Source organism: Alligator mississippiensis, chromosome 9 (assembly GCF_030867095.1).
Source record: "Alligator mississippiensis isolate rAllMis1 chromosome 9, rAllMis1, whole genome shotgun sequence".
Lineage (NCBI taxonomy): Eukaryota > Metazoa > Chordata > Crocodylia > Alligatoridae > Alligator > Alligator mississippiensis.
In genome coordinates this window covers 10,460,455-10,481,821 of record NC_081832.1, presented here as the reverse complement: position 1 = coordinate 10,481,821, position 21,367 = coordinate 10,460,455, and the positions used below count along the sequence as shown (strand labels likewise).

Genomic DNA, 21,367 nt, shown 5'->3' with positions numbered 1-21,367 from the left:
TTCTCTGTTGCTTTTAGATTTAGGCAATGCACCTGAAGGAACCTCTCAGGGCATGTGATGTTTCCCATTTAGCATTTACTTTTAAACCGGACAGCAAAGCAGAAGATTGTCCAGGTGTGCAAATTCCAGGCAATATTTTCCTGAAGCTAATTTACAACCAGTGGGGCCCAGAAATAAAAATCCTGAAACCACATTTCAATCACTGAAAAAGATAGATTGACTTTCCTATTAATAGAGGTAAAGCTATTTCCTCCAGGCTCTAATTGTCCTTTTTCAGACCATAGTGCCTTGAGAGCACCACAGTGTAGTTGTGTGCAGATAGCATTTTATCACAGAGATGCTGACAGATTTTTCGTCCTAGCAGCCCTTGTCTGTGCTGCCATAGTCTGAAATGCTGTTATAATAAACCTGCAGCAGGAATGCATAATTAGCCTCCAAAACACTTGTGCCTCCAGAATGATTTTACTTTCCTGAAAAACACAAAACATAAGAGAATTTGGCTGTGTCTTTCAGACACATGGTGTCCCAAAGTGGTTTTTGTATACAGGAGCTATGAACTTTGATGTTAGCTCTTTTAATAAAATGTTTGAAAGTAGCACTTGATTGGCATTCAGATGGAAATGAAATTGAGCCTGAATCAAACGACATGAATCTGATGCAATTCGGCCTTTCAGATGTGTTAGACGGAGATATCGGGAATCAAAAATTGAAGGTTGTCAATCATCTGGCTGGAGAGGACTGTGCACTGAATCTTGCAGTACGTGCTCAAAGAATATCTCTACCCTGGTGTATGGGTAAGTGCCTCTTCATTGCTGCAGAGTGTGCTGAATGTTTTAGTCCAGAAAGTTATGCATATTTTTGCTCTACTTGGTCATCTCCCACTGCACCTGAGTTTTGTGTGTCGCACTGCATTCCTGAACAGGACCATATCAGGGATCAAACCTTGAACCCAACTGCATACACTTCTCTTGCATGAGCAGGCTCTGCTAGCTAAAGTGTGATAGGTTCAGCAACCTTGATTTGTGGCCCAGCCACAACTTGTAGAGAGACAAAGTGCCTCACAAATCAGTATATTTTACACAGGCTTGTTAGTAATTATTACTATGGGTGGCAGGTTGGGCATAAGCAAGGCATGCGCACACGAGTGCCTTGGCACTATATTAGTCAGTTGTTTTTCATACAGTGCAACTCCTCTGTCTCTTGGATCTTCTCCGTTTGCATAACTAAATGCAAAAATGGGTCAACACAATCATTTCATACTACATTTCTAACCCACTCTGTGGGGTTTTAGAGTCACACGTTTCTCAAGTGGTTACAATGAATTTGTGATTCATAACTAACGCGACCACTGCATGAAAGTGGGATAAATAGGAATCTTTAAGCATTTCTGTGTGCTTTTATGTTGAAATGAAAACAGTACAAAGTACCAGTAAATGATGGGCTGGCCTGCTGATGGCTTCTCAAAAGTGGATCACAAAGAGCTGTAATGTGCAGATCACTGACGGCCCTTGTTATCATCCAAGGGAGCACACACATCTGCCATGAGATCAGGCTTTGAAATAAATTAATAACAAACAATCCTTCAAAAGCATGTTAATGGGACGTTGCGGACAACAATACTCTGAAGGCATGATTACAAGATGTTTTAAGATGCTCATAAAGTTCAAGCAGTAACTTGTCAGGTCTGATACAACTTCCTCCATATTATTAATTGCTTATGGTTTCTGTATGGAGAAGCCTCTTTATTCGTCCTGGCTAATGTTTTTTCAAAGGGTGCAATTAAATATAAGATAGTCTCTGCAGTAGTGAGGAAAGCTACCAGCATGTGGGCTACGTAGTATGGTGACAAATGATTACATGTGATGAATGGATACAAGACGGATGGGTAGAGCAGAAATCATTAAAAAGATGATTTTACTTGCCATGCCCACACGTTTACAATGGATGTCTCCCTTACTAAGTGTGACGGTAACTTGGCAAATGTTGACATTTCTTTGGGGAATAGACAGTACCTATTGAAAAAAAAAAACAACTGAAGGTTATATACAGGGCCTTTTTTTCCCTTCTAAGAGGCATACAGGCCACCACAATCTTCAGTGAGATTTCAAGGGGCATAACTGAAGATATGATGTCACCTGGGCACATGGACTCTGACCCTGCAAACGTGTCTATTATCTTTAAGTTTATAACTAGTCCCACTGATCTAGTGGGATTCCTGACACACTCAAAGTGAAGCACAGAGGTGTTTACTGGATGGTGATCTTATAGTGATGATACTTCGTATTTGAAGCTGTGCAGAGGGTTGAACTTATACTCTGTAACCCAGGATTCACCCACCTTAAACCCAGTTTCCTCTTACAGCTTCTGGCTGCAACTTGCTCAGGATGTCTATTTGCATCACTCTCAGTTGACACTCCCTGGGCCACCTCTCAAGCCATCTCCATTTTCTAGGCTTGGGGAGGGTCCAGTGTAATAGGTTCCCTCTTTTGAGCCAAGGCTTATCCTTGGGAATAGGAAACAATTTTGGAGTGGAAGGAACTAAGTAGGGTGGGATAATCTGCAATTAGCAGCTTCCTTGTGGATTTATCCCTGTGTCATTTGTTTGGCCTTCTTTGTCCCAAGAACCCCTTTGATCTAGCTTCATAGCAAGGAACCCATTGCATGTACACATGCAGAATATTTACTGGAATATCAGCTATTTCCTATTTTTTCACAGGCATAATCTGGTTAACAGCAGAAGGACAAAGTTGTCATGCAGTTAGGAACATCCAGTGCTTGCTCCTCTGAAGTCCTTCCCTGCTCTTTTGCAACAGAACTTCACAACCCCACTGCCTAGGGCCCCTGCATGGCTTTGGAGAAACAGGTATGATTTGCAATCTTCTGGATTTCCAGCCAACCTCACTCTGGTGCTTTTACTTGTACCTTTCCAGAGACAACAATATAAGAAGCAGCCATGTCCATATCACCATCCAACTAGCTTTCAATCCCCGACAGTCCGGGTTGCTTGGTGCTTTGAAGGCAAATATCAAGTGCCAATTACTCAATATCTAAATGGTGCTTAGAAATGATAAATAACCAGAGTACAATGTGCTTAAAGAAGTGAAGAACGTAGTTTAAGACCTGAGAGGGAAAAATGTTTGTTTTATGAAAAGCTGTTGCTTTAGGGTGTCATCATTGTGACAGAATCTTTAAACAGCCATAAACTGAAAGCCAGGGAAATAGCAGTTATTGATTCCTCACCTATGCTTTTTATGTATTTTAAAAGATATTGGCATACTTTTAACTAAGGTCCCTTCATATTTGCCAGGTTTTTATTGAGTTTTTTTACAGCTACATGAGAACCTTCCTACATGGTGAAATCATAATAATTTTTATTTCCTATTCTTTTATCATGCACACTTTTTAAAAAACCTGTTTAAAACCTGTTTTCCAAAATAACTACCCTTGGGCAGAAGTTCCATGCTACTTAAAGTAAAAAGAGCTGTTTACTAGGGCTGTGTGAAACGGCCCCAATTTGATTCAGATTCAGCCTGAACCGGGGACCATGATTCGATCCATTGATTCAGATCACTGCCTCCGATTCGATTTGGCTGAATCCGAATCTGAAGATTCGATGCTGATTCGGTGAATCAGTGATTTGGATACAGGCACAGCTTTCAAAGTTTTTTCTACATACCTTGAGGTAGCATGATTGCTGCGGGGCTGGGGCAGATGGAGTGTCCCACAGCAGCGCGAGGGGTCTCCAGCGTGCTTAGCAGTGAACCCAGAAGTGGACCAGAAGTCCTTCTGGTCTACTTCTGTGTCTGCCAGGGAGCATGCTGGGGACCCCCCCCATTTCCCCCCGGCTCAGCGATTGGCTCCAGGGGAACCCTGGGTGTATCCTCACAGAGCCAGGAGGCACCAGTTGCCAAGCCAGGGGTGATGTGGGGGGGGGCCTGCACGCTCCCTGGTGGACCAGAAGTGCTTCTGGTCCACTTCTGGGTCTGTTGCTGAGCACACGGGGGAGACCCCCATGCCCCTGTGGGATGCTCCATCTGCCCCAGCACAGCAGCATTCAGAGCCCCTGCTACCTAGAGATATGTAGAAACACTTAAAGCTGTACCTACGTCCAAATTTCCGAATCTTTCCGAATCTCTCTAAAGCGATTCAGAGAGATTAAAGGGTTCTCTGATTCAATTCGGATTCGGAGATTCGGCCACTGAATTGGGCTGAATCGAATCAGGGACCAAAGCTTCGCACAACTCTACTGGTTACCCCTCTGTGCAACAGTAGGGTCATATGAAACAATCAGGTGATAGCTCAGGTGGCATCAACAAGAGGAATTGAACTTGCAACCTGGGGCTGTAAAACTGAGTTCTGTTGCTTGAGAGAAATTATGGTTCAGCTATTCTTAGAGACTTATAAACACTTTTGTAGTTCCAGCCATTATTGAGAAGCTTGCATTAGAGAACCATAGTAGACATAATTACCTTGTATATTAAAACAACTAAGGCATTTTTTTTTAACCTTTGGAGTTTAAGCGTATCTCTGTCAAATGGTAACTGGATTTCTGTGGAGGGCAGGTTTTCTCACGTTTGTCTTTCACAAAGGTCTTATATTGTTTCCCTGATGCATTTGAGGCTGGCCCCCATCAGGAGGCAGGCTATGTGGACCTGATCTAGTGCACCAGTTCCTGTGGTGCTAATAGCTACCCTTCTCCATCACTCACAGGGAGAGCCGAGACCCTGTTGCAAAATATTTTCTCACAGCTGAGAAAGGAATTTCCTTTGGCTCTCTCGGTGCTCCTTTGTTTTTACTTTCTGTGACACTACTAACAAATTTACTAGCAGGAATACTGTAAAATCACCAGAATTTTAAGCAAATAATATAGAATCTTTGCAGAAAACACATTTCTAATGTCTAATCCTTGAGCATTTTCACAGTAATAATTATTCTAAAAGTTATTCTTATTCAGTCAGGGGACAGGAAACTAGTATGTGGCCAATTAAAACAGCCCAGAATTTGAATATTTGCAATCTATTGCTTATGGGCAAGCAGCAGCAGACTTCTTTTTTTTTTTTTTTTGTGGAAATTATCCTATAATAATCTGCATACCTAATACTACTGGAAAAAAATTGTGAATGGTACCAACCAGGGGAAAACAGAGGTGCTTCTTAATATAAATATTTTGTTACAAATGATTTATCCAGCACTACAAAGAGCATTGAAAGGAACAGATTACTGTGTCCCTTCCATGTTTAGGTACGTGGTACCTCCATAAACTGTTAGATCATTAATGCATCTTCCCCTGTTATATATACGGCAAGTACAACTTCTCATTTGGTATTAGGAACGTTTCAGTTTCTCCTTCAAGAGAGAGGACTGATATAGTACATGCTTCTAGGCAGATTTACATTTTGTATGTAATATAATTATATCAGCACAGTAATTTGAGTCAGTTATTAAAATTATGACAGCATCTATATTGGATTATCAGTCAGAAATGGAGCATTTTGGATGAAGGGTTGCCAGTTCTGCCTTAAAGGAATCATTGAAACATGAGGCAGACTTCCCAAATCATGACATCGGTTTAAAAATCATGAGATTTCAAAAACTATGCAATTCTATGTGCCTCCTGTTTTTGAGCCTCTACAGTTTACACCATCAAGCTTTATTTGATAACCACAAGCAGCAGAAACCCAAGATGAGTTTAATAAATAGTCACCTGACTGCATATGCTGGGACTTTAATTAAAACCCAGAATCACAGGATTAACAATATAATTGGAAAAGGCCAAGGAACATCAACAGCATAATATAGTCTATGTATTTGAATTTGAAGGGCATGCTTCTGCTAGTAAGTTGGAGTATTCATGGAGAATATTTCATAGTGCTATTCTGCTACCCTTTGCTGTGGTAGCTTATTCTGTGATATTCCCATAAAACATCCCTCAGGTGCTATTCATCATGGATAAACATGGCAGAATCAGGTCCTTCCTTCATTAAATTGCCAGTACCTTAGCCAGCAAAGTTATTTCACTCTTGCTTTTATTTAAAGTACAGTCAAAAGGCAAGAGGACCAAGAGCAAAGTATGACCTGTTAATTGAATCAGTAATTGATTTAACAACAGAATGTAATCAGCAGCATAATTATGGCAACTGAGGATGCTGGCTATTAGGAAAATAAATATTTGACTTACCACAAGCAACAAGACCCATCAGGCAGTGCATTGCCAAGGGATACCATTAATTCCTTTCAGGTGAAGCTGGAATGCTGAAGGTCAAGTGACTTTTACCACTTGTGCAGTCATTTCTAACAAAGCTTCCCTGGGGCATGTGATTTTAGATAGAACTTTTACCAAGTAACAGCCAGAGTCAGCGCAGCCCTAGCTCTTGTACATGTTTCCCTGCATGCTGCCCCAACTCTGTGATGTAAAAGGGCCAGGTGCAAGTCGAATCTGTGCTATGGCCAAGATTCCTATGTATACTACACACCCAAAGGAGCAGCACTTCTCACTTCCTCCTTCCCACCTGCCCTACCTGCAGTTTGCGTGACACCAAAGCTCCCCATTGGCTTGCCTGAGTTGCCCACAGCCCTCAGCTTGGTTCTGCTTCACTGATTCAGATGCATCTCTGCTTCCACATCTCTCTCTCTCTCTCTCTCTCTCTCTCTCTCTCTCTCTCTAACTGTGGGGAAATGGAACACCATTCTGCCATGCTTCTTACACCAAGAGCTAGTCCGAAGTCCTGGGCCCAGTGGCAGCACAGATACATGAGTTGAGTCCCCATCTAATACAGGAATTCCCTACTAGGCATTTATTGTTGGACTCTGACCAATCTTTACCACCTCAGTTGCACAAGGGGCCTGTAATCAGGTGAGAATATTCTTGATAGTTTCTTTAAATCTAAATGAAAAAGTCACTACTTACCTTGGAACTCCCAAATTATGGCACTGCAAAAAAGGTGCTTGCATTCAGAGGTCATTGAGGACACTGACAGATATGCAATTCCCTGCTGTAACTCATGGCACTTTCCAGGAAGCGCCATGAGTTAGTATTTTCCCCTGACCCAACAGGCATTCACTGTTGGGTCAAGGGGAGGTTGAGGGATGGAGTTTGTTTGGAGTGGCTGCATGTCTGAAGCTGCTCTTCCCTAGCTTTGCCCCTCTCCCCCATGTCCAGTGCTATCTTTAGGATGGGAAGGAAAAGAAGGGAGCTCAGTCTGGGGTTTGCCACCTCCCCATCACCTTGGGGAGGCTCCAATCTACTCACCCTACCCTCCAGCACTCCCTCCCCTTTCATTCTGAAGCCAGTGGGTGGGGAGGGCAGTTAGGGGGAGTGGCTGCTCAGACATTAATGAAGGCGCTCCACTTTCTTCTTCATTACATGAGAGTTCAGATTGTCATGCAAATGGGTACATGAGAGTTCAGATTGTCATGCAAATGGGTACTTTTAAAGCACTTTGCAGCTGTGCACTTCTGTAAGGGCTCAGCTGTAAAGCGCTTTCAAGGGGCCGATTGCTTGACAAACTTAACTTCTGTCTGCACCCTGTTACACTTGGCGGTGTCATCATTCACATTGAAGTGGTGTGTTATCACTGGAGGGGTGACATACATGCAGGTTTTTCTATTAATAAACCAATCAATGGCTTTAATGCTTCCTTTCATAGCCACGTTTCTTTCCATTTCTCTTAAGAGGAAAATGTGTTTGTTACTGTTGACAATTTGGAAAAAGGCCAAAAATAGCACAGTTGTCAAGTGTGTTGCAGAATAATATGTGGGAGGAGGAAGGAAGGGGTATCGTATTAAAATACTTAACAGCCATTAACATTTGTTCATCTTAGCTAAGAGCTGCTAGGTTCTGTTTCTGCGCTCATTTATATTGGTGCATGCAAGAATATAAGGGCCAGCCTGTTGGCCATTGTAAATTAGCATAGTTCTACTTGTTAATGGACTCTCCTCTGACTTGCATTAAACCTAAAACAGTAAATTTAAACATGGTATAAAGAGTATTTGAGAGAGGAACTGAACTCTGAATCTTCTTCAGATGTAGGAAGATAGTTGTTGTATAAATACAGGCTGGAGTAATGAAAAACATAATTTAAAGCACAGACAAACTAAGGAATCATGTAATAATAATCATAAATGTCTAAAGAAACACAAAGCAAGTCTACCAATACCTCTTTTACCTAAGAGGCGGCAAACTTTTGAGTCAGTGTATTGCCTAAAATGCAGTCAGGCCTGCAAACAGGGAAACTTTAAATTAATTGTGAAACTAATGCACCTAATTGATGCTCACTCTGAACCTATCAACATGAAGCATTCCTAACTCTGGGTGTTGCATGCTGTCCTTGCATGACTTTGATTTCTTCCCATCTTCTAATGAGAGCCAAGAATGGTATGCTCACTTGTTCATCTTGCTTATCCCAAGGAAATTTCCCAAATTAAAAGAAATCGCTACAAAAATCAGAAACTCAGCTGAAGCACCAGGTGAAAGCAATAATAGATGAAGGAACCTCTCATACATTTAGGTGTCACTGTCTTGTCTCAAAATAGATTGGTGTTTTTTTGTTATATGAAATACTTTTTCTGCAAAAGATGCACACTAAAATCTAGAGAGAGGAAACAACTTGTATGTGCAAACTGTGATGAAATGTGACCAGAATCTGATTTTAGCCGTCTGATCTGACAGTTATAATCAAAGATCATATGGAATCTTTTTGAAAAATAAAGCACTCTTACTTATAGAGTTTAAAATATCCTAGCTGAACATTATGGGGAAAAAATGTTAACATACAAGATTAGGAGGTAGGAAGCTGACCCTAAGCCCCAGAAATATGATTTAATATTTCTGAGGCTTGCAAGATTTTGTTTACTCTTCGTTTTTTCCAGCAGCTGAAAAGTAGCAATAAGCAGGTGCCAAAATGAATGATTTCATGGTAATATGCAATAACCGTGATGCCATGTTGTAGATCAAAACCACATGTACATCTTTTCTCACCAGCCAAACCAGGCATTGTATAGGTTGGTTTTGTCAAACCAAAATATTCATAAGATAGTTGCAGTTGGAATTAAACATGCTGAACTGTATATGCTATTGCTAATAGGACAAATAACAACCCAAAAGCATTAGCACTCTGTATTCCCCTAGATCTATATTAATAGTCCATACCAGCTATTTGTGACAAAAGGGAAAGACTCCATTAACATTAGGTATATGTATAAATGACTGCAGGCCACACTACTGAACTTTCTTTAAAACAGCTGCATTTCTCTTCTGAAGAAATGGCTTCTAGCTGAGCACCACATGAAGTGAGAGTAAGGATGATGCTCTGTAGCCAGACAGAAGAATTTACATTCCTTAACATATTGCCTGTGGATGATGGGCTAACTTGGCTCTGAGGTCCTTTCAGTGAACAGTAGGAGCTGAGCTAACTAATTTCCTGCTGTATTTTTTTTCTAGAATTACATGTGAAAGGGCAGCCAACAGCAACAGGAGAGGAGAGGGAGTAGGAGACTGCAGAATAAAAAATTAAGGAAGGGAAAAGGCCTAAAGGTAGATAGCATGTGAGGAAAGGCATTAATTGGAGATGGACGGTGTGACAGGAGGACACGCTGAAATGAATGAAAACAAGAAATAGGAGTTGTGTTGAAAATGACCTGAAATTGGAGGAGAAAAGGTGAGAGGCAGCAGAGGAATAACGTTCATTTCTATAGGGAATGCAGATGGGGTGTGAGCAGAATGCCAGGAAATAGAAAGTAAAAGGAAAATGTTCTTCTGATCCCACAGAAGTAGAGTGGAAAAGGAAGTGAAATGCCTGGGAATTGAAAAGAAATAAAAGCTAGGAGGAGATGAAAGACATCCCTAGGGAACAGCAGGTCATAGTGCGAGAGCTAAGAGAGATCTACCCTTGTCTACCTGGCAGGCGAAGGAGCAGTGCATGTGAGGGGTCAGTACATTTATTTTGGGGAGAAGGAATCAGTGATGAGTCTGTTTATTGGACAGGCTGTAGTAGGGAAAGATAGATTGGAAAAAGAGATACCTGAGAGTCAGGCAATGTTAACCAGGAGGTCATCTGAGGTGTGCCTCAAACAGCAGCAGGGGAGGAAGATCGATATCGACTCTGATGGGAAGAGAGGAAAGAGAGAGGGCAAAGAAGGAAGATAGCCAACAGCAAAGTGGCCAATTAAATTGCCACAGATTCACTAATAATTTAGCACGTTTACTAATAATTTTTCCACAGCAGGAGTCAGATTGGCTAGTAGTCAGTCTTACTCAATCCTACCTGCTCCCTGGCATTGAGCTATGTTTTGCCTCCTCCCAGCCCCTTGCCCCACCCCAAGATGGACACCCCCCCCAACCAGTGGACCCCCTGCCAGCCCACCAAATCCACATCCCGCAAGCCACTCATGGTGCTGGTTTTATCAGCATTTGCCAGTGCTGGAACCAAGGAGGTCAGTCCCAGTGGGAGGAGAGGCAGGACGGTTTGGGGCTAGCTTCACTAGGGGTAGTACAGGATTGGGAGAGGGGAGGGTAAAAATAGTTCCTGGACCCAAGGAGTGGAAGAGGAATCCCCCAGCCTGCCAACCTCCCTTGCACACCATGTGAACCCACTGATCCCACCAAATGCTCCCAGATGGTGCCTGCCCTTCGCCCATCCAATCCTACTGTGGATGCTGCCTGACCCCCAATCCCTTCCACGGACCCTTCTAGTTGCTATCCACCTCCAGTATCCCCCCCCCCCCGCCACCATCATGAAGGCCATCTGCTCCCTTAATTGCCCCAACTCCCCCCAGAGATCTCACTGGCCCCACATCCTCCATGTGGATTCTGCTAGCCCGCAAATCCCTTTGGTCTCTTCCATGGAACCCACTTACCCCCACATGGATCCCACCTGCCCCCTTGACACCCCTGTGGACACCTGCCTCCTTGATACCCCCCTGCCTGCCCCCCAATCGCTCTCTCGGGTCTGGCTTGTCCCCCCTGAGCCCTCCAGCCTGCTTGCCTGCTCCAATCCCTCCAACTACCCCCCTCCTCATCCTGACTTCCCTTAGATCCAGTGGCCACTTTTAACTACATCTTACCTCCACCTAACCACCCCGAATGTCTGTACTCAGCCTATCAGGACAGAGGGCCAAGTACATGCATGTAAACATGGGGCTTATTTACACAACTGTTTGGGTGCTAACAATGAAGACAGATGTGGAGTCGGATTTTCAAAAAAGTGCCGAACCGGTTTTGTTACTTACACTGTGATAGGTTCCTAGTGTTACCTGCAAAACCACCTATCTGCATTCATGAATACATAAAAAATCTAGTCTTGGATAACTTTCCCCCTCCTCCCGTTCCTCATCTTATAAATTACAGCATAAAAATCCCCATGAGACACCGGCAGAAGATGTGCCAAGAGCTCCAAGCGAGTGCAGTTCAGTCAAATATACTGAGCGCGTCTACGTTTTTCCCTTAAGTCTTTATAGCTGAGCGTTTTCTTCTTTGCACTGAAAGGCATTCCTCTTATGGGATCTCTTGGATAATCTGATCTCAGGGATGTTCCAAAATATTTATTTCCCCAAGATACCCTGAAGCCACTTTAAATACCTTTGTGCTATTTACTTGTTTACCCTGTACTCAGTATTGCATACGGACCAACGAAGAAAGGAAAAGAAAAGAAAAGGATAGTTGGCTTAAGGAGGGAATCCAATGGTGACAAGAAACATGCTTCAAAAGCTCATTTATGCAGGGGAATACTTGCATATAATATTCCTATACCACTGCAACAGCTTATATGGTTTCTGAGGTCCTCTAGGTGACCACTGAGCTCACCCAGCTAAGCATGCACGTAGCTTCTGTAGTTTTATAAGTCCAGCGGCCAAATCTTATAGGCAGGAAGGGAAATTGTTAAGAAAGATATTTTCAGCATAAGTGATCTGCTTGTGAAGAGGCAGTGTTGAGCAATCTATCCAATATAACTAACACGTTATGACAAATAGGAATTACACTTTTTGTTTAGATGCAGAGAGTTGAAAGACTTGACCAGAAGTTCATAAGAAATGCAGCATTATCCTCAGGCAATGAGGTGAAGCTTGTAACTCCCATTGCCCCGAAGACAGTTCCCAGTCAGCAGGAAAGGGAAAGAGCCTTGCAGTTTATACATAGGATCTCTTTAGTCTCAAAAGTGTTTGTATGATTCATCTAAGTGGCTTTGTTTAGTTTCTGCTACATAATTGTGGAGGAGGGGAAATGAAGATAATGCCAAAAGTCAGCCAGTGTTTTAGGAGTGAGGGATGTGAATGAGGTAGGCAAACTGTTCGGAGGGAATAACGTATATGAGAAACATGCCCCTCAGTTTTGTCTGACCGAGGCTATGCATGACCAAGCTATCAGCCTTTACAAATGGATCTAAGAGTGTTCAGGGAACATTTTATGGGGAACTATTTCAGCCTCTTGTGTTGTATACAACCTGTTCAATTAAAATGATATCTGCAGCTTTTGCTGTCCGTGTCATGTGATCAATCATGTGATAATGTCCGTGCCCTTCCGTTGGTTATTTTAAACCTCTCTAAATAAAGAATAGGAAATCAAACACATTTCAAAGCAGCAGTTGAACATTTCAGATCATAGTTATTTTGGGCAAATCTGTTGCTTCTTGTGAAGTCATTTTGTCGTGGGTTCCACAGAGCCTCAAGACTGAAAAATGCAGGATGCGATTCTCACCTGGTACAATTCAGTCCAGATCCATTCAGGGTAAGTGGCCATACATGTATTTTATGTTAGCAGTGGTTCTGACAGTCAGAATGCCTTCTCCACAGCTGCCATGCCAGTCACAATTGAAGATGAAGGTTTGGTCATAAGTAACATGCCCATAACTTAAATTTATGTTCATAAAAGAAGTTAGGTGACTACTGAGTAGAGCTTTCTTATTACACAGGAGGAACGGAGATTTGTTCTATATTATACCATCTGTGGTTGTATTAAAAAAAATTTAAAAAAAAAGAACAAGAGAGATGAAGCAACGTTATTTTGCAGGAAGCTTGCACTATCAAGAACTTAGCAGTAATGCATCAGATTGAAGCACCTGTATCTTCTGGAGCAGAACAGTAAGTGTTGGATTATTCCTACGCGAACCTGTACAGAATCTGTGGTTACCTCTTACCTGAGCAATCTGTTGGGTGAAGCTTCATGAGTAAAACTTGCTGTTCACAAAAAATCATGCAGCAACAAATCCCGTAGGTCACTGACAGAAAACAAATCAAAATGGTTGTGAATTTCACTAAAGCAAATTTAGAGGGTTTAGTCCAACAAATGATTGTAAATACTTTACTACTCAGCAGCATTCATTAAGCTCGAAGTGCATGCATGAAATATGCTGAACAGCTTAATGAGATTGAAGAATACTTAAGCTGTCATTTCAGAAGCTTAGGGGCCTACTGATGCCTTCTAGAAAGTAGCAAAGCCTGCTCTGTTTTGAATCTTTTCCGCTATATTAGTTTCTGCATTTTTCATTTGAAAAGATATTTGCATGAAAACAGGAAATTTTGAAGGGATTTTCCCCCCTCTCATTTCTTATTACATTACCTAATCCTCCAGTTCAAAGTGTGAGACCCCAAACTAATTCCAGTAGAAATGGTTATGAATCATAAGGTTTCCAGCAGAAGACTATAACCAGGGTGTCACAGAGCACTAAGGTGCCCTGTGCCTGAAGAGAGAAAAAATGCTAAAGAAGGAGCCCTAGCAGTGATTAGGGAGCACAGCTGTGGGTTGCTGGGGCAACTAATGAGAGTCAGCTGGCTGGAAGGGGCAGGGCCTGGCCCTTATAAAGCCCAGAAGCAGAGGCAGTTCCCTACCAGCAGCCAGAGGCAGGAGCTCCTGGAGTAATGGTGTAGGTAGAAGCCTAACAGCAGGTACCGCTTGACTGGAGTTGAGCAATGTTGTTGTAGCCAGGCGGCTTCCATTTGAGTTATAGCCAGGAGGCTCAAGTTTGTGTTTGCTGTTTGTTAATACCGGTGGTTTGGGTGAGGCTATTGTGGGTCTCCTATGAGGCCTCCTCCAACCCCTAATAGCGTGGGGATCCAGGCACCAGTAAGGGCACAGTTTACAGGGTGCGTAGACCCCAGCCCCAGAGAGGGGCATTTGGAGAGCCCAGTGTGGGCGTAGCAAGCCCCAGAAAGGGGGCCACCTTATTGAGAGGCCCAAGTGTGGGTGTGGAGAGCCCCAGAGAAGGGGGCAGCACCGCAGAGAGTCCGAGAGGGGACGTTTGAGAAGCCCCGTGCGGGCGTAGCAAGCCCCAGAGCGGGGCGCAGCTTACGGGGTGCTTAGACCCCAGCCCCAGAGAGGGGGCAGTATTATTAGGAAGCCCAAGTTTGGGCACGGCAAGCCCCATGAAGGGGGGCCATCTTAGCAAGACGCCCAAGTTTGGGCACGGCGAGCCCCAGAAGTGGGGGTCGCATGACCGAGAAGCCCAAGTTTGGGCACGGCGAGCCCCAGAAGTGGGGGTCGCATGACCGAGAAGCCCAAGTTTGGGCACGGCGAGCCCCAGAAGTGGGGGTCGCATGACCGAGAAGCCCAAGTTTGGGCACGGCGAGCCCCAGAAGTGGGGGTCGCATGACCGAGAAGCCCAAGTTTGGGCACGGCGAGCCCCAGAAGGGGCAGCACAAGAAAGAAGGCCCAGGGAGAGCGGTAAGGGGCCATATAGTGAGGGAATAGAATTAAGACAACAGTGATTACATCTGCGAGGCTTGGGCTGTGGTATTGGGGAGGAAAGGAGCTGCAGACAGTGCCCCTAGTGGCGGGGCAGGACAAGGACAGCCTCCCGCTCATTAACTAATTAACTTAATTAAGATCAAGACGCGGCAGGTGAGACAAGGCAGGCGGTTGCCCAGAGACAGGTGCGTGGGCCACATTAAGGGTGGCCTAGAGTGTCGGCCTGTCACACAGGGATCCTGATTTTTCTCTAATAATAAAAAAAATAAAAAAAAAAAATCCCCAATTTTTTTAGATTTAAAAAAAGTAACCCAAAATCCACATTTTTCTGTGATCAAAATGAAACGCCACAAATATACAGATATATGTATATATTAGTGGTGTTTCATTTTAATCACGGGAAAATGTGGGTTTTGGGTTACTTTTTTAAATCTGAAATCTGGGGATTTTTTTTTTTTTTTTTTTTTTAAATCAAAGAAAACCAGGATCCCTGATTTATAACTTCAGGTTAAGGAAAAGCAACAAGAGTAGAGGAATTCTTCAAACCAGATTTATAGATAGCACTAGACCAGCCACCATTTTTATACCTACTTGTACAGTACTATAGCATCTGATGAAGAGAGCTCTTGCTCGTGAAAGTTTATACATCTCTAATTCTGTTAATTTAGAAGGTATGTCTTTACCCTGAATTCTGTCTGACTTCGGACAAACATGTCTAACTATCACTTAATATTTTTAGTATATGATGTTGCATGCAAAATGTCCAGTTTTCACTAGCAGATGAATTGTTGAGGATGCAGATACAGATTTTCCATGCATGAACTGATGTGCAACCCAGCTCATGAACTCTGCAAAATTCTGGGCATTGTTGACTCTAAATAAATTGCACTATGGGGATAGATTCTGTTCTTTCCTTAATACATTTCCAAAGCCTTCATTTTGTTCTATGAGAGGTATGTGATGCAGGACAAAGAAACGTGAGTTAGTAGTCTTATTACCAGGGTGCAGTTACTTCTCCTGTATTGCATAGAGATTGCTCTGTCCTCTTATTGTATTTAAATTTGAGCTATTCTTTGAATCAACAACGAAGTTTAAAGAAATTTTTTTGTTGTTCTGTATCTACAGCTACAGTGGTCACCATTACATTTCTACATGGTACAACTACCAGAGGTATTTCCTGATACAGGTGTATGGGGCAGTTACGGTAGAAAGTTATGGTATCTCAAATGCCACTGGCACTTAGTGCTGACTTTGTAAAGTAATGATTATATTTAAACTACCTTTTTTTTTTTTTAAAGTCATAAAATTAGTAGGAATTTCAATCAGTACATTTTGGTAGGTTCCCTAGGAATTATTCTTCAAATATATGTAATTTCAGAGAGATTTAAAGCCAAGCAATAGAATTATAAATAAGGATCTAAAATTTTATTGAAAGGTTATGATTGTCATTTAGCATCCCATAGGACTTTCTCCATAAAGGATTCAGGTTGTGAGATATGCCCTTCAAAACCAAATCAAATGGGAAAAGATATTGTCAGTATCCCTTCATGTGGTCCTGTGTTCTGGGAGAGGTTAAATCCTAGGCATTATGTATTTCTAGAGGAAAAGGAAAAAAAAAAAAAAAGACTGCAGATACTGTGGTAGAAGCAATAACATTTGATTTGCTTTAAAGTATGCTGTGCAAAGTTTTTGCGTTATTGGTTTCTGACTCTTAGGTTAGTGACTATTCACCTCATCTTCAACACCCTCTAGGAAAAAAAATCATTGACAATTGAAGTGTTTTGATTTTTAGTGTTTGTATAGTCTGAGCATGCATGATTTTGAACACAGGGTGGTTGTACTGCATATTACAAATCTGTCTGCTAGAAAGAATATCTTATCTGGAAGACAGATGAATAACTACATGGTGTATTTCTGATTTGGCTGCTTGTTTATTTTGCCATCATTTGTCTAATTTTATTTAGATGGAAACCCACCATGCTATAGTCAGCGCTCATATTGTTTGTACACATCAAATAAAAAGTAAATGAAGCAAAAGTGCCTTGTATATTCAGAACTGAAACCTCTAGATTCAGACATCTTAATAGTATTTCACCTGGAAATTAAGTGAAGGGCTGTATTTATTACTGTGTTTACTGTTGATTAGCGCTGACTTCTGGATGTAGGGGATTTTGCCGAGTAGCAGCCTGCATTAAATCTGATGTGGGCATGATTTTTATTATACACACATTCTATAAGGCAGGCTCATAAAATAAAGCCTATTTATGCAGTAGCCTCTGGAAATTAATCATATACACAGACATTATGTTCAGTTCTCACTTGTTCTTCTTAAAAGAAATTGCCTTAGCCCAAGACAGACACAGCTCCCACTACCTGCTTTGTATTTGGCCTGAAGAAGATGCAAGGTTTAAAAAAATTGAGCTAGGGTCACACTCTTCCCCAGCACTTTTATCAGTAAATTGATGGAATAGCTCTAAGCTTAACCTCCCCAGGGAGCAGCATGCCCAGCCTTGTGTTTTGGCTTTCAGTGAAAAGCTTATCTTGTTTTTTGCTTTATGCATACAAGATGAAATTCATCCCAGTATGGAGGGCTACACAATGCCCTCCACGGCATCCTACAGCACTGGCTTTTATGGATGTACATGTGACTGGAGTAGCCACCAAAAAGTGTTAATACACCCAAGCTTCCTGAGTCCAGAATCTCTACCATGGTCCAAGGGGACCCATGAACAACAGGGTAAGCGGTGGCTACCTTGTTCTCTGTGCTTATTCTTCCATCCCCAGCAAGGAAAGATCTTGATGCCATCACCAGAACACTTTGGCCTCAAAAAGAAAAAAAAGGGTTCCCTGAGCCTGGAACAAAAGCACATCCACAACCAGAGGTCTCTGTTGTCAGAGAGCAGCGCTCTGCAATCTGTATACACATATAAACTGTGTGATCGGTGTATTAACTGCACAACACATGTCAGCTTTATTACGTTCCAGGTTCATGTCATATTTCTGGCCAAGTTTCTTCTAAAAGAGTAGCCTTTTCTTGCAAATACATTATTTATTTATTGGATGGGAAGCCAGTACACCTAGATTTTATTTCCAGTGTTGTGTGACTTCGGGCAAGACAGTGTCTGTCCCCTTTATGTGCCTGTATCTGTCTTTGTCTGTTTGAAGAGCCTGTTCTTTGGGCTGTGACATAGACTTTCTTTTAATATGTCTTTATACAGTGCCCAACACAATGGGCTGTGCTCTGGAGTCATAAGCCTTATAGCAATGTAGTTGGGTGAAACTGTTCTATTTAAACTTTTTTATGGCAAATTAGGCCAAAGGAAAATATTAATAGAAAATTGCTTTTCCTGAAAGCTTTCCATTTTCATTGAAAAATTAAAAACTGAAAAATTTCACTCAAAGCACTGATATTTTTTCCTAGTTTCTGGTAGGTTCTGGCCAGAAACGTTTTTGACGTTTGGCCAATTTTTTTTTTTCCAGTTTTTCAAAGAAAATATTAGTCTTTCTTGGAAGGGGGGAAAAGGAATATTATCTGAACTACACTAACAAATAGCAAAAAATCTCTCAAGTCTTTATGAACTAGTTTTTATGTCAATATGTTTGCACCGTTTAAGTAGTTAGCAATGTGCAAACTTGTCTGTCTGCAAGTGCATGCACATGCACACTACACATTACACATTTCCCCCCTACTGGATTACACTTGAAATCCAGAAGCTGAAGGGGACAAATATGCTAGAGTGCATTACTAATATGTTGTGCAGGTGCAGCTTAAAATTGTACCCATACAAGAGGAGCCCTTATGAAAATCAAAATTTGAATGTAAATTGAGTGTGATCAGAAGCTTGCTGTGTCAGGCTCAGTAACTCTAGCAGATCTCCTCTGGTGAATAAATTATCATCCTTAATCACAAAAGACATGACACACTCAGCCCTAATAAACCTAGGGATGAAAAGTGGACCAGTCATAGCCAACAGTACCTGCCAGAAGGTATAAATGATAGACATTTCAAATGCTCTAGGATCTAGCACCCATTAGTTTAGACCCTTAAGAGTTACAGTGTTTGTCTTACACCTGTGCCATACAGGGAGACTGGAAATGGTTCTGGTTTTCTGTAAAAATGGTTTTCTTTTGGGGGAGATTGGATTAGGTAGTAGGGTATAAAAAGACTGCAGGGATACAGTAATGAAAATTCTGTTTAATGGAAAAAATAGATATTAACTATTTTTTAAATAAACTTCCTGACCATTTTAAATAAGATGAAGCAGAATTTTGCGTGATAATGAGCACATTAGCTGAACTTTCTGCCTCTCATAATACTGAGCTGCTACCTCCACTGAAAAAGGCTTGAAGAAAACCCATTTGATTTTGTAGATAGCATGCCCTTTCCAAAAAGGGGTGGGGGAGAGAAATAGGAAGCAGTATTGTTAAAAGATTTTTTTTTTTTTTTTTAAGTCTTCAAATTCCCTGGCTCACATACTGCATTACTGCATTTCATAACATGCCACATTATATCATGTCATCAGTCATCAAACTTAACAGTTTCCTACCATAATACGGCTGCATAACGGAGGAAACTGGAAATACGGCCTTAGTGGTAGCATTTTAAAATGTAGAGCTCTCTGTAAAGTACAGAATAATGGAATCAAGAAAAAAAGTTTAATTGTGGGGACAATCTGTACTTTATTAGAATATTAATACATGATTTATAGAATGATGTCTACCAGTGCTTGTAGAAAAAAGTAAATGTTTGGTATTTAGCAAGAAGTTAGGTATACAGAATATACATTGGATGCATGATGTGGCTAAATTAAGATTACTATAGGAACATTATTTTTTTCACTTCCTGCTTTTCTTAATTGGACAACTTCAAAAGAACTAAGGTCATTTAGTGTGAAGAATGAAAGACTGAGAGGGGGTGGGATTTGATCACCATTTTTAAAAGCCTGAAGGGCAATTATAGAGAAGATGGAAATGGGCTTTTTTTCTGTGGGTTTTGGGGACAGGACTAGAAGCAGTGGCCTCAAGCTGCATCAGGGGAGATTTAGGCTGGAGATTAGGAGGAACGTGTTGGTTATGTGAGTGATCATGCATGGGAACAGGCTACCTAGAGAAGTTGTGGAACCTCCATCCCTGGCCACTTTCAGGAGCAAATGAGCAAATACTTAGCTGGGATGGTTTAGTCACAGACTGTGACTGCTCTAAACTTGAGCTAGCACTAGTATTGATCAATATTTGAACACTTCAAAGTGCAACATGTAACAAGGCCCTCATACTTTTCAAAGCTTGCCCCTCCAACAAAAATATTCTTTCTACCTTAATCCACATTCATGCTTCTATTATTAAATGACTATTATTGACGTATGTGGTTCTAAAGATCATGACAAGATTCTTATGGGACTTTTACATGTACTCTGGAGGTGGGGGGACAGCCCTTTTAATTGGAGCGGTTCTGAGAACCACTCGAATGAAAGCGCCACAGCATCCCTGCACTTCAAAATGGGGGGGGCGCTTGCACTAAAGTCTATTCAAGCACCCCCACCGCCATTCTGAAACGTGGGGCTGCTGATACATGAGACATGGAGGCTGGTGGGAGCGTGGTAATTACAGATTATTCAAGTCTGCTCTGACTACACCACATCAGAGCAGTCTCCGCACTTGTGTACACGCACCCATAATGTCCAATGCTGAACACCTTAGTGTCTAGAAAATTTAAACACCTTAATATATTAATTTTCTCTGCTCATGCTTAATTATGTACCTGCATTTGAAACATAGGCGTGGGCATAACTGTTGAGATGGTTACATTAAACAATGCATAGGGAAAAATAGCACAGAAAATGTTCAGCTAAATGCTTGCTTTGGTCTCTCAAGTTAATTCCCCAAATTCATTCTGAGTGAAATCTCTGATATGCCTATCAAGAGCTAAATGTACTCTAAGTCTTACACAATAGTCTTCCTTTTCCCTTTGTTCTTTCTTGTTACTCAGCCCCAATTAGTAAATTGTGTTCAAATTGCATTGATTCTCCTGTAGTCTTAATGCCGCCATTAGTCAGGGAGTTCTAAAAAGAGATGGTTATACAATTTCTTGCTATAAATGCAGCTTCCCAAAACTAAAAGTGACACACAGAAGTTGTGGTCTGCTCTGGGGAAATGAACACAGACCTTGCTTGATACAGTACACAAACTTAAACTTTAATGGATTCCTCAAGAAAGAGCATTTCACAGCAAGAATTCTTTTATCCTGCTCTGGTGACAGAGAAAATGGGATCATGGGATTTTCAGCATTAAGTAAAAAATGATATGGTGACTTATTTTTAAAGCAGTGTATTATGCACAAGCGACTCTGAAAGCCTATCCCATGCATTTTAAACACGTTGTGAAATCAAAGTACTGCATAAATAAATGTCTCATTCACAAGATATAATCATTGGAAGACTATTACATTCAGTGTTTAATTATCATCTCCCTGTACGTATGAATAGAAGAAAAAAAATCTGGGAAAAAATGTTTAAAAAGAAAGAAAAGAACTTTTCCATAATTGTTTTTAAGCAATTTCTAAGATAACAAGCAATCAGTGTTTGGCAAGAAGAATTAATTTTGCTCCTTGGTTAGGAATTAAATTATGCATAATTTAGGGCATCGTACTTGCCCTGAAGTGTCTGAAAATTAAGATAAAATCATCTGGCCTAT

The 21,367-nt window shown here is 41.5% G+C and overlaps 1 long non-coding RNA gene across 6 annotated transcripts in view; it reads left to right on the top strand.

Annotated features, from left to right (window-relative positions):
• LOC132252418 (uncharacterized) overlaps window positions 1-21,367 on the top strand; it is a 275,583-nt gene that overhangs the window by 216,853 nt on the left and 37,363 nt on the right. For all 6 annotated transcript variants that reach the window (XR_009464309.1, XR_009464310.1, XR_009464308.1 and 3 more), the window contains 2 exons: window positions 675-794; window positions 2,717-2,863. This is a non-coding gene — a long non-coding RNA (uncharacterized LOC132252418). The remainder of the gene's footprint in view (window positions 1-674; window positions 795-2,716; window positions 2,864-21,367) is intronic.